Below are 14,519 nucleotides of genomic sequence, written 5' to 3'. Positions count from 1 at the left end.
AAAGAGATTGTCCATCTTTCTTCCATGGAGTGGTTAGTAGATTCAGATTATTTGCTTTTGGTTTGGTGGTACAACTTCCTACTACTAAGCTACTGTACAACACACACACACACACACACACACACACACACACACATTCCAAGAAATAATTTTGAGTTTTATTCTTGGAAATAATTAACTTATTTGAAACAGTTTTATCCTTTTAAGTCTTGCTTTTAAGGTTTATTAGGTGGGACCAGAACAACTTTTATTCTAAGGCTATTTTCACCCCCACTAATGAAGCAGGACCTTTCTGTGTAATCTATTTAATGCCTCATAAATTATAGGATTATTTCAGTCTGGCTGGTGGGAAAAGGCTCTACTCCTCGTTCTCTGTGAGCCAAGTTCTGTAACCTTCAATCCTTTCAGATGATTGTTTCTCTGGTCATGGGTAGTTTCATCATCCTGAATTCCTGAGGAGTTGTCTTTTGGGTTCTCTTCCTGAATCTCTATCTAATTCTCTGTCCTGTGAAAACTAGGTAACTTGGTGTCTCTAGTCTTTCAATTACGTCTTCTCAAGCAAGGAGTTCAGTTGACTCTGGATATCTTTGCTTATATAACCTTCAGTGTAGCCTGGAAATTCAGAAGAATTACCAGGGATGATTTCCTTCCCCCTTCTCTTATTTTATATTGGTTTACTTACAAAGTTTGTATATGTTTTTTTTTTCATACGGGATCTTTCTCCTTTTCTTTACCCACCCCTCCCTTCACCCATCAAATTGTGCTACTCTATGATTACCCCTCCCCCACCCCTCTGCTCTCCTCCTCCCTGCTTGGATACTTGTACTCATCCTACAATAATGGTCTTATACAGTATTTGTCTTTATGAGACTGAGTTAGTTCACTCAGCTTAATGCTCTCCAGTCCCTCCCAAGTCAGGTAGAAATATACAAAATCATTGCTCCTGCATTCTGTGTAGTATTCCATTGTGTGGATGTACCATAATTTCTCAATCCATTCTATTGTGGTTGGACCTTTGGGATGTTTCCACATTCTTGCTATAGTGAATAATGCTGCTATGAACACTGGTGTACAAGTCTCCATTTTTGCCTCAGTTCTCATTTTCCCAGGGTATGTTCCAAGTAGTGGGAATAGCAGAGATGATTTTATAATTTATTTCATTTGTTTTCCATCTTTTAGAGAATCATTGTTCTTAATTACCTAATGATCATCATATGGAAAACAATTTCCTCCCCGTATATTTTGTATGATATTTTAGTTATTTCTGGTGGAAAAGTATGTTTTGCCCATTATTTCTCCCTTTGGATAAAAGGTAACACTTTTAAATTAGTGTTAGTTATATATTGAGTCCTGCTTGCTGCAACTGAGGAGGACCTGAAGTGCTTGCTCCTGAGGGTCAAGGACTGCAGCCTTCAATGTGGATTGAGGCTCAATGTCAAGAAGACAAAGATTCTCACCACTGGACCAATTGGCAGCATCAGGATGAATGGTGAAGAGACTGAGATCGGTCACAGCTTTAGTCTGCTTGGCTCCACGGTCAACACTCTTGGCGCCAGCAGCCAGGAAATTTTAAAGATGTATTGCGATGGGAAAGTCTGCTGTTAGGGACCTCTCTAAAGTACTGGAAAGCAACGGTGTGTCTCTGGAGACTAAGTGCACCTGATACAGACCATGGTCTTTGCTATCACTTGTTATGCGTCAGAGAGTTGGACAATGACCAGGGTGGATAGAAGGAGAATTGATGTTTTTGAGCTTTGGTGTTGGAAAAGAGTGCTGAGGGTACCATGGACTGCTAAGACAACAAACATATTCATCTTGGAGAGGGTTAAACCGGGCTGCTCCTTGGAGGCAAGGATTCTGAGACTTCGTCTGACATACTTTGGACATGTTGTAAGGAGGGACTGGTCCTTGGAGAGGGACATCATACTTGGTAGGGTGGAGGGACAGCGCAAGAGGGGAAGGCCCTCTGGGAGATGGATTGATTCAGTGACTGGGGTAATCGGAATGGGTGTGTAAATGGCAGTGCGATTGGCATGGGACAGAGCAGAGTTCAGGGATGTTGTGCATAGGTCGCTATGTGTTGCAAGCAACTCAATGGCACATAACAACAGCAACACACATTGAATACTTATGGAGAAAGGACATATTCTTGATAGAAACCCTTCTTGTTTTAAAATCATACAGTGCTCCCTTGCTCCATTCCGTCAACAGTTTCTTGATCTAGGTCCAGATTTCACATTAGCACAATTAAGTGTTCTGAGATTTCCATTCTTCTCAGTACTAGCCATGGTTCTTTATAATCCACACAGTAAAGTGCCTCTACATAGTTATTAAAATACAAATAAGTGTTCTTTTGGTATTCTTTTGGTGTTCTTTTGGACATCATGCTTGGGAGGGTGGAGGGCAGGCGCAGGAGGGGAAGGCCCTCTATGAGGTGGATTGATCCAGTCACTGGGGTAATCGGGATGGGTGTGTCAGAGGCAGTGAGATTGGCACAGGACAGAGCAGAGTTTAGAGCAAGTGACTCGATGACACATAACAACAACAACATATATTGAGTGGCCATAATGTCCTGTAACTTAATCACTCTTAATCAGACTCATGAGAAACAGGGAAGATTTATTGATGGTATATATTGTTGTGCACCATCAAGTCAGAACCGACTTGTATTTGACCCACCAGCTGATTTTCAGAGGCAGTAAATTGTACAGGAGGAGTTTGTCCGTTTTTTTCTCCCTCAAAGCTGCTTGTGGCTTTGAACAATGTGCCGTTAGGAAGGGCAGCACAGCTCCTTACCACCAGGCTACCAGATCCAAATGTTAAAAAAGGTTTCGTAGATTTTTGATTTGTAATTTGTATGAATCGATAATATTTTTGGTAGTTTGAACTTATGTTCTCAATGAATATAAGTCCATGAGTTAAAGACCAAGTCACATAGGAAAAAAAAATATACCGCATGGAGCTTCTCTTAAAAAAATCAGAGTAAACTGACAGAATGAAAAACACTTAGCTGGAAGTAGGGAACCAATCACTGCCCCTTTTGGATGTTCTGCACAGGCACTTTCCAGCGTCTTAGTTTCTGCCACTGTTTTTGGTTTAGTCAATATTCAGGAGTAATTTTGTTGTTGTTATGTGTCATTATAGTGACCCTATGTACAACAGCCCTAAACCCTGCTCTATTCTGTGCAAATCTCATTGTCTCTGACACACCTACTCCCACCACCCCAATCACTGAATTGATCTGTCTCATCAAGGGTCTTCCTCTCTTGTGCTGTCACTCCACTCTCCCAAACATGATGTTCCTCTCATCTGGTCCTTCCTTGCAACTTACCCAATGTATGTCAGATGAAGCTTTTGAATCCTTGACTCCAAGAAGAAGCCCGGCTTCACCCTTTCTTGGACAAACCTATTTGTTCTCCTAGCAGTTCATGGTATATTCAACACTATTCTCCAGCATCACAGCTCTAAGGCATCAATTATCTTTCTATCATTCCTAGCCACTGTGCGGCTCTCTGATGCATAGCACACAATTGTGATGTCTACAGCCCAGATCAGGCACACCTTAGTCTCCAGCCTGAGGTCGTCACTCTTCAGTACTCTGGAGAGGTCTCTGACAGCTGACTATCCCAATGAAATTCATCTCTTGATTTCCTGGCTGCTGGTACCAAGAATGTTGACTGTGGAGCCAAGTAAACTAAAGCTGTTAACTATCTTAATCTCTTCACCATCCATTATCACGCTGCCAATTGGCCCAGTGGTGGGAATCTTTGTCTTCTTGACACTGACACTCAATCCATACATACTGGAGACTGCAGTCCTTGACCTTCTGCAGCAAGTGCTTCAGGTCCTCCTCAGTTTCAGCAAGCAGGGTTGTGTCATCTGCATAACACAGAATGTTAATGAATCTTCCACCAATCCTGATACTGCATTCCTCCTTGTACAGCCAAGTGTCCCAGATGATTTGTTCTGCCTACAGATTATAGTAGTGCCATTTATAAGTTTACATTATGTTTTAATTTTTTGGTAAAGAAGTTAAAAATTCCATTTTTATTATATATATTACTTTATCAAAGTGAGAAATGAAAAAAAGGACTTATTTTTTTAAGATGAGAGACTATCTTATTTGTAGATATGAAAATGTAACTTGGATTATTTCTGCCTTTTGATTATTGTGAAAAGCATTGCAGTGAACAAGTGTACAAGTATATGCATCTTAAATTTTTAAAGTATATTTATTTTTTTTGTAAATTCTTATATTTCTAGTATTTGCAATATAAACATTTGCCAGCAGTAGCCGAGCCCAGTCTTGTAAGAGAGAATTGAATTATAGAGTAGTGGCACAATAATTGCTAATAAAACCAGGAATAGACACTATGCTTTCTTGCGTTTCTTGCTGACCTATGCTGCTACTCCAGCTGCAGAGACTTTAAGTTGCTCTTCATTTGAAGTGTTCAGCAAAATGCTTAGTGCTGTGGAGGACTCCACAAGACCTGGCCTCATCTCTGAGAACTTCTACCTCGTTGAGAAGGATCAGGACGTGGTGAGTGGAACTGACAGCATTTACTCAACAAAATGAAGAACCATCAGTGAGCTGAAGTGGTCAAATAAAACTCTTTGTGGAAAGGCATGAGAAAAGCTAAGAACTAACAGTTATAGTATTTTCACGGGGAAAATAAAGTCGTACAATTAAGCTAAGGAAAAATTTGAGATAGAAGATTTCAGATCAGATCTACTTTAGTATGTACATTTTGATATAAACTAAGGCTCAGAGAAAATGTCTTTCATGGACAAACAGCAAACTCAAGCCAGAATTCAGGTTTTCTTTTTCTTGCTTTACAATATAGTCTTTTATCCACCACAGACCTTACCTATTTATTCTTTGTCTTCTATCTCATTTGCCACACAGCAGTTCCTTAGACAAAAGATTTGCTTTCTTTCTCTCACTATTACTTTCCCAGGGAGCTCTGGTGGCCTAGTAGCAAGAAGCTGTGCTCCAATCCCGAAGGCATGCAGTTCAAGGCCACCAGCTGCTCCGCGGGAGAAGGATGGGCAATCCCCTCACGTGCGATTAACTGTCTCTGAAAACCCATTGGAGGGTCTGCTATGGGTTGGTTCCAACTCGAGGGTAAATAGCAACAACAACAACAACAACAACAACAACTACTACTAGTACTACTACTTTCCCAGAACCTAAAATATTCCGTCTATCTTTCACCTAAAGATAAATAAATCCTCCAATCCTTGGAATCAAAACCAGTTATCATTTGCTAACTTCTAAAATTTATAAATGATAAAGTTTATATGTGAATAAGAATCTTAGGGATAGGAGGACTTTAGATCATACTCATTGATGTCAAGTTAGAATGCACTGATATCTGACCCACTAGTGAGTTTTCTGAGGCTGTAAATTGCACAGGAGGAAACTACCCATATTTCTCCTAAGCAGCAACTGCTAGATTCAGACCACTTGCTTTTGGATTGGCAGCACAACTCCTTAGCCACTGTGCCAGAGCTCTCTAGGTCAAACTTCTTTTTGTATCTATGTTTTTGTTTATGTGCTTTTGAGTCAGAATGACTCATAACTGGTCCTCTAGTGATTTTCAGAGACAGTAAATCACATGGTTTGTCATCTACATAATGCAGGTTGTTGATAATGATCCTAATGCCACATTCCTCAACATAAAGTCCAGCTTCTCGAATAATTTGCTGAGCATACAGATTGAATAGGTATGGAGAGAGAAAACAACCCTGACATACTCCATTCTCAATTTTAAACCATTCAGTGTTCTCCTGCCATGCTTACACAACAGCATCCTTTTAGGTATAGGTTTCTAATGAGCACAGTTAATTGCTCTGGGGTCCCAATCTTTTAAATGTGAGCCACAGCTTGTTATGATCCACACAGTCAAATGCCTTTGCATTATCAGTAAAGCACAAATAGACATTCTTCTGGTCTTCTTCACTTTCACCAGGATCCGTTTGACATCAGCAATGATATCCTTGCTAAAACTGAGGAGGATTTGAAGCACTTGTTTCAGAAGATGAAAGAAATGCATCCTTTGGTGCAGATTAAATTTCAATGTCAAAAATAAACCAAAACAAAGATTTTTACCACTGGGCCAAAAGGCAACATCATGATGGATGGAGAAGAGATTGAAACTGCCGATAACTTCATCTTCATTGAATCCACAATTAACACCCTTAGTATCAGCAGTCAGAAAATAAGGAGACACATTGCACTTAGAAAGTATGCAGTTAGAGTAGTCTCCAAATTATTGAGGACTAATTATGTCAATTTGAGAACTAAGATGTGTCTAATTCAGGTCATGGTCTTTCATCACTTGTTATGCATTTGAGAGCTGGAAAATGAATAATGATGACAGAAAAAGAATTGATGCCTTTGAGCTGTGCTGTTGGAGAAGAGCACTGGACATCCCATAGAAGGCCAAAAAATAAAAAAAAAAAATAAACAGATATGTCTTGGAGAGGGTGCAGCCAGAGTGCCCTTTGGAGGCAAGAAAGATCAGGCTTTGCCTCATGTATTTTGGTCATGTTGCTAGAAGAGGCTATTCCTTGGAGAGGGACATCATGCTTGGAAGGGGGAGGGTTGGTGAAGGAAGGAGTGTAACCAGGTGGATTGACACGGTGACTGCTGTAATGGGCTCTCGTGTGCCAGGAAGTGTGAGGATGGCACAGGATAGAACAGAGTTCAGATCTTTTTTTAATAGGGTCATTATGAATTGTACTTGACTCAGTAACACCTAACAACAACAAAAACCACAACAAATCATATGAGAGGAGATTTCCCATCTTTTGCCAAGGAGCAGCTGGTGGATTTGAACCACATGCCTTTGGATTGACAAGTTTATAGCCAGAAAGTTGGGTTTTTTTTGGAAGAAGGGACTATAAAAAGAATACATGAACAATCTTATTGTTTCAAGTATGCAAAATTTAAAAGATTTAGACTTGTAAATATTTTATAGAAAGAAAAGTCTTGCTCACAAAGCAATGAATCAAGTTTTTAAAAAGCGTTGACTCTAGAGAAGTCATGGTAAAAGGACAGAGTGTGAGTATAAGTACAGAATAAAGACAAAGTGTGAAAATTGTGATTACAGAATAGAATAGAAATGCTATACTATGACAATGTGAAAATAATATAAATAACAAAGAACTTGAATATGAAAGAAGGAAATTGTGTAAGAGTGTTAACGGTAATGTTTTTATCAGACTCAGATGACAACATCCAGAATTAAAACATGATAGTGAAAATTCCTTGGTACAAGGCATATCGTTGCTGGTATCAGATGGATCTCAACTGAAAGAAGAGAATACTCAGAAAGACATTTACTTGTGCTTTGTTGACTATAAAAAAGTATTTGACTGTGTGGCTCATAACAAATTATCTATAAAGTTGAGAAAAATAGAAATTCCAGACCACTGTGTTCATATGAAACCTATACAAAGAATAAAAAGCAATTGTCCAAACATAAAAAGGGGATATTGCACGATTTAAAATCAGGAAAGGTATGAATCAAAGTTATCTAATTTCTTCATACTTATTTAGTCTGTATGCTGATAAAATAATCCAAGAAGCTGGACTCTTTGAAAAATAATATAATATAAAGATTTGAGGAGGCCTCATCAATAATAACAAATTGTGGTTAACCTTGTGGAAAGTGGGAATCCCAGAACACTTGATTGTGTTTGTGTGAAACCTAATACTTGGACCAGGAAGTAGTCCTCTGTACAGAGCAGGGAAACACTACATGTTTCAAAATCAAGAAATGAGAATGTCAGGGATACATCCTGTGTCCATACCTTTTCAATCTAAATGAAGAGTAGATCATTTGAGAAGCAGAGATTTGTGAGGAGGAACGTGGCATCATGATTGGAGAAAGACTCATTAACAACCTACATTATACAGATGACACACCTTGCTTGCTGAAACTGAGGAAGACCTGAAAAGCTTGCTGCAGAAGGTCAAGAACTGTAGTTTTTCCAATATGGATTGAAGCTCAACATCAAGAAGATAAAGATTCTCACCACTGAGCCAACTGGCAGCACCATGATGGTTGGAGAAGAGAGTGAGGCCATTAACAATACAGCTTTCTTGGCTCTATGATCAATTCTCTTAATACCACCAGTCAGGAAATCAAAAGGTGAATTGCATTGGGAAAATCTACTGTCAGGGACCCCTCCAGAGTGCTGAAAACCAATGATGTTAGTCTAGAGACTAAGGTCCACTTAATCCAGGCCAGAGTCTTCACAGTTACTTGTTATGCTTCAAAGAGCTGGACAATGACTTAAGATGACAGACGAATTAATGCCTTCAAACTGTGTTGCTGGAGAAGAGTCTTGAACATACTATGGACTGCCAAGAAAACAAATAGGTCTGTCTTTCAGAGGGTGAAAACAAGTTTTTCCTTGGAGGCTATGATTTCTCTGTCCCACATATTTAGGGCACATGGGCAGGAGAGACCGTTCCTTGGAGAAGGACATCATACTTGGAAGGGTAGATGGACAGCAAAGAACAGGAAGACCCCGGATGAGACAGACTGATACAGTAACTGGGGCAAGGGTGGTTGGTGTGCCAGAATTAGTGAGACTGGCTTTAGACAGGGCAGGGTTCAGAACGGTTGTACATAGGGTCGCTATTGGTCACAGGCAACTCAACGGCACATCAGAACAACAACTTATGCTATGGAGTGACACAACCTTGTCTGCAGAAAGTTAAGAAGACTTGAAGCACTTACTTAAGATTAAAGAGTACGGCTTCCAGTAGAGATTACACCTCAACATCAAGAACTTTCTAAACCAAAACAACTATGAGATATCATCTCACCCCAGTCAAAATGGCAAAATTTAACAGAGCAGCAAACAATAAATGCTGGCAAGGCCGTGGAGAAACTGGAACCCTTATTCACTATTGGTGGGAGAGTAAAATGGTGCAACTGCTATGGAAGGCTGTGCTCTCTCAAAAAGTTGCAAATAGAAATACCATTTGACTCAGCAATTCCATTACTGGGAATATAACCTGAAGAAATCATAACTGCCACTAAGGCAGATATATGCACACCCATGTTTATTACGGCTTTGTTCATAATAGCAAAGAGTTGGAAACAACCTAAGTGCCTATCAGCAAACAAATGGATGGAGAAGCTGTGGTATATTCACATTGAAAAACAAGGAACTTATGCAATATTATTCGAAATGGGTCACCTTGGAGGACATTATGCTGAGTGAAATATCTCAGTCACAAAAAGGACAGATGCTGCATGGTGCCACTATTTTAGAATGGGACTGACATCAGGGTTGGAGTGAGACCGAGAAAAATTGGATAAATTATGTATACTGCATTGAAACAGATGAGGGAGAGAACTGTTTAAAAGCGATATATGCTTTGGTATTATGATTATGACAAGAGTCCTGAATGAAGGTTGCATAGTGGAGTGTACTCGGGGTGGGAGTGGGGGACTTTCTATACCAATGAAATAATTTTACTTTTCAAAGAGAAGAGCGAACTAGGAGGAGGGGTGGGCAGGGAGAAAAATGCAACAATGAATGTATGGAAATAAAAAAATCTCTATTAACGTTCTTTAAAATTAATTTTTAAAAAGGGAAACAAAGAACTTTTTTAATGAACAAGTATTTCACTATAAAGATTAATTCATGCCTGACTAATTTGTATTTTCCGTTGTTTTATATGCATATGAAAGTTGGTTAATGAACAAGACTGAAGAAAATGGTTCTTCTTAATTAAGTATCCAACTTTCACATGTGTTGGAAGCAATTCAAAGTATCAAGGCTTGAATCAATCATGCTTAGTCTTTACTCTGACCTCCTTGCTCCATAACACTTTAAAAGTAGTCCTTGCTTTTACTTTGCTACTCTTAACAGCAGGAAAGGAAGACCCTCAATGAGATGGATCGATTTTGTGATTGGGGTGGTGGGAGCAAGTGTGTCGGAGACAGTGAGGTTGGCACAAGATAGAACAGAGTTTACGGCTCTTATACATAGGGTCACTATGAGTCGCAAGTGGCTCGACTGCACACAACAACAACAACAACACTCTTTTTTTTTTTTTTTTTTGCAAGGCGTATCAATGCTTTATAAACCTCATTTTACAAACTAGGAAGCTTTTAGTCCTCTGCCCAGGCCCTTACAGAGAGTGAGTGCCAGGATTGCTGACTTAGTCCTGTTGTGTTGTTGGTGGAGGTTTTGAGCCTATTCTTTTGTTATTATTATTAATTTCAATGAACATTCACAGATATCCTGGACTTCCATTCATCCATTGTTGCACTTCTGTACCTGTCCACACCACCACACGCCCAGTTCGCTGTTCTCCTTGAAAAGCAAAAGAAAAAACTCCTTCATTGGTATACAATCCCCCTGCACCCCCCTCACCCCAACCCCGAGTATACTCCACTCTGCAACACTCATTCCAGACTCTTACGATAATCATAATGCCCTAAAATATATTACTTTTAAACTGTTCTCTCCCTCATCGGCTTCAATGCAATATACATAACTTATCCAGTTTTTCTCAGTCTTAACCCCCACCCTGATGTCAGCCTCATTCTACAACAGTGGCACCATACAGCACTTGTCCCCTTGTGACTGAGATAGATACTTCACTCAGCACAATGTTCTCCATGGTCACTCATTTTGAACAATATTGCATGAGGTCCTTGCCTTTCAATGCTGCGTAGCACTCCATTGTGTGAACACACCAGAGCTTCTCCATCCATTCATCGGTTGATAGGCACCCAGGTTGCCTCCTACTCCCCGCCACTGTGAACAAAGCCGCGACAAACATGGGTGTGCACACATCCGCCTGGATGTCGGTCATGGTCTCCTCGGGGCACATTCCCAGCAGTGGAAACACTGGGTCAAATGGCATCTCTATTTGCAACTTTCTGAGAAAGTGCCACACCACTTTCCATAGTTCCACCATTACACACTCCCACCAACAGTGAACAAGGGCTCCAGTCTCTCCACAACCTCACCAGCATTTGTTCCTTGCTGGTCAACAACAACACTCTTAACAGCGGATTTCCCCAGCACAACATTCTTTGATTTCTTGAGTACACAACACAACAACTACCATTGAGAACTCTAGTGGCCTACTGAGGATGGAATTGCACTGCCAACTCAAAGGCAGCCAGTTGAAATCTTCCAGTTGCTCTTTGGGAGAAAGATAAACAATCTTCTATACTTTTTACAGCCTTAAAGGCCTGCTAGAGAGTCAGCTCTGAGTTGATCTAGCTCAACAGCAATGAGTTTGAGTATTTTTAAAATTTTTTTTAATGATGACAGTTTACAGAGACTTACGGTTTCCATTCATTCACTGTTGCACGTTTCTCCCTGCCCACCCGCTTTCCCAATTCATTCTTCTCTTTGAAAAGTAAAATTCTTTCATTGTTATACAATCCCTTCCCCCACCCCCCAACCCCAAGTCCACTCCACTGTGCAGCCTTCATTCTGGACTCTTGACATGACAATAATACCGAATCATTTATCCCTTTTCAACAGTTCTCTCCCTCATCTGTTTCAATGAAGTATATAGAGTTTGAGTATTTTATTGCCTGCTTACCATGGGTTTTGATTGTGGACTCAAGGAAAATTCTCTCCGTTTATCATGATGCTGTCTATTTGTTTTGTTGTGAAGATTTTTGTTTTCTTAAATTAAAATATAATCCATATTAAATGCTGGAAACTTTTTTTTTTTTCTTCAGTAAATGCTCTAAGTCTTCACTTCCTACAAACAATTTTCTGTCATCTTGAATACGTTTAGCTGTCGATGAACTTGCATTCCTGATGTCACACTCCTTTTTAATAAAGTTCAGCTTCTGGAATTATTCGCTAAGAATACTGATTGAATAGATTTGGTGAAAGGATACAACTGTAAAACACACCTATTCTTATTGTAAACTATACAGTACCATCTTTTTCTGTTTAAATGAGTGCTTCTTGGTCTATGTACCTAATTAAATGTTTCCATTCTTCTCAGCATTGTTGTTGTTGTTATGTTGCTGTCAAGTCACTTGTACAATAGATCTGGACTCTGCCCTATACTGAGCCAATCTCACTGTCTCTGACACACCTATATCCGTTATTCCAGTTATCATATCAACCCATCCCATCCAGGGGTCTTCCTTTCCTGCACTCTCCTTCCACCCTTCTAAGCACGATGTCCTTCTCCAAGGATCAGTCCCTCCTGGCCACATACCCAAACTATGTGAGATGGAGCTTCGAAATCCTAGCCTCCAAGAAGAAACTTAGCTTCACCCTCTTCAAGACAGATATATTTGTTTTCTTGGCAGTCCACGGTAAGCTCAATACTCTTCTCCAACACCATAATTCAAAGACATAATTTTTTTTCTGTCATCCTTATTTGTTGTCCAGTTCTCTGGTGAATAAGAAGTGATTGTGAGGACCATGACTTGGATAAGGCACACTTTAGTCTCTGGACTGACTCTTCAGGACTCTGGAGAAGCTCCTCAATAGTCTGGAGAAGTCCCTGACATCAGACTTTTGCAACACAATTTATCTTTTGATTTCCTGGCCACTAGTACCAAGAGTGTTGATTGTGGAGCCAAACAAGTGGAAGCTATTAACAAATTCAATCTTTTCTCCATCTATCATGATGCTGCCAAAGGGCTCAGTGGTGAGAATCTTTATTTTCTTGATGTTGAGCTTCAATCCATATTGAAGGCTACAGTCCTTGAATTTCTGCAGCAAATACTTCAGGTCCTCCTGGGTTTCACAAGTAAGGTTGTGTCTTCTGCACAACACAGATTGTTGATGGGTCCTCCTCCAATCCTGCCACAATCTACCTTGTATAGTCCAGCCTCCTGAATGATCTGTTCCATATTCTCAACTTTACCTACAGTTTTTTATTCTCTAACAGTTAAATTCCTCTACATAGTAAATAAAATATAAATAAATATCTTTCTGGTATTTGTTACTTTCAGCCAGGATGCCTGTGACATTATACTTTCTCTAGTACCTCAGTCTTTTCTGACTCCTGGTTAAATTTCTGACCATTCCCTATCCATGTATGGTTTCAGTCACTTTTGAATAATCTCCAGAACATTTTACTCACATGTGAAATTAATGATATTGCTATATCATTTCCATACTCTGTTAGTTCACTTTTTATTGAACTGCAACAAATATGAATCTTATTATTTTAGGACATTTATATTGCTTTTAAAGACAAGAGAACAAATAGTACTGTTCAGGAGAGGGTGAAACCAAGTCTCTCCTTTGAGGCAGGGATTTTGAAGCTCTGTATCACATACTTTGGGCATGTGGGCAGGGTAACAGGACCCATCTTTAGAGAAGGATATAATGTTTGGAAAAGTGGAGAGACAGCACAGGAGAAGAAGACCCTGGATGAGATGAATTGACACAGTAACTGGGGCAATAGAGGCTGCTTTGTCAGCGACAGTGAGATTGGCTCAGGATAGAACATGGTTCAGAGGTATTGTGCATAAGGTAGCTATGAGTCATAGGCAACTCAATGGCACATAACAACAGCAAAAACAACAACAGTCTTCTAGACAAAGGTGACTGAGTTGATTGAGCAGTATCATGAAGAGTAGAAAAGAATAAGATTTATATGGAGATCAATTCTATATGCTTGAATCACATTTGGGAAAATAACATATTGATGACAGAATATAGCTGTGTATTAATGAGGAAGAAACTCTTTTGATAATCTGACAATTACAATAAGCAAGTTGAATGTTAATTTATAAGCTCTTCAAAGTATTGAAGAGCAAAAATGTCAATTTGGAGACAAAGGTATGCCTGATCCAAGTAGAACGCTGGACAATGACTAGGGATGATAGAAGGAGAATTGATGCCTTTAGGCGGTGGTGCTGCAGAATACTAGTGAATATACCATGGACTGCTAGGAGAACAAACAGGTTTGCCCTAGAGAGAATAAGAGCAGGCTACTCCTTGGAGGAAAAGATTCTGAAGCTTCATCTGACTTACTTTGTACATGTCGCAAGGAGGGCCCAGTCTCTGGATAGGGACATCATGCTTGGGAGAGTGTAGGGACAGCGCAGGAGAGGAAGACCATTGATGAGATTGATTGTTTCAGTGACTGGGGTAATGGGGTAGGTGTGTCAGAGACAATAAGATTGGCACAGGATAGAGCAGGGTTTAGGGCTGTTGTACACAGGATCATTATGAGTCGCAGGCAAGTTGATGGCACATAATTTAATTAATTTAAATCTGAATTAAATCAGTTAATCAGGATTTGCTGACTTCACTATAATTCTTTGGTCTTAGATGTTGCATTAGTCAAAATTACCCAGTTATATCTTCACTGACTCACTTTAATTAGATATATTATTTTTCTAAGAAGAACCTGCAAATTTTCTATTTCTTGAGTTCTTTCATGCTTAAAAATTTCCCTTGATACTTGAAAGTTCATTTCATGAGTTATAATATTCTTCACACTTTTGCTGTCTTAAAACTTTGTATCTATTTATTTTCTTCCAACA

The sequence above is a fragment of the Elephantulus edwardii genome, unplaced genomic scaffold (assembly GCF_000299155.1).
Source record: "Elephantulus edwardii isolate Elephantulus edwardi_28Jun2011 unplaced genomic scaffold, EleEdw1.0 scaffold00130, whole genome shotgun sequence".
In the NCBI taxonomy this organism is placed as follows: domain Eukaryota; kingdom Metazoa; phylum Chordata; class Mammalia; order Macroscelidea; family Macroscelididae; genus Elephantulus; species Elephantulus edwardii.
Note: the sequence above shows the minus strand (reverse complement) of the source record.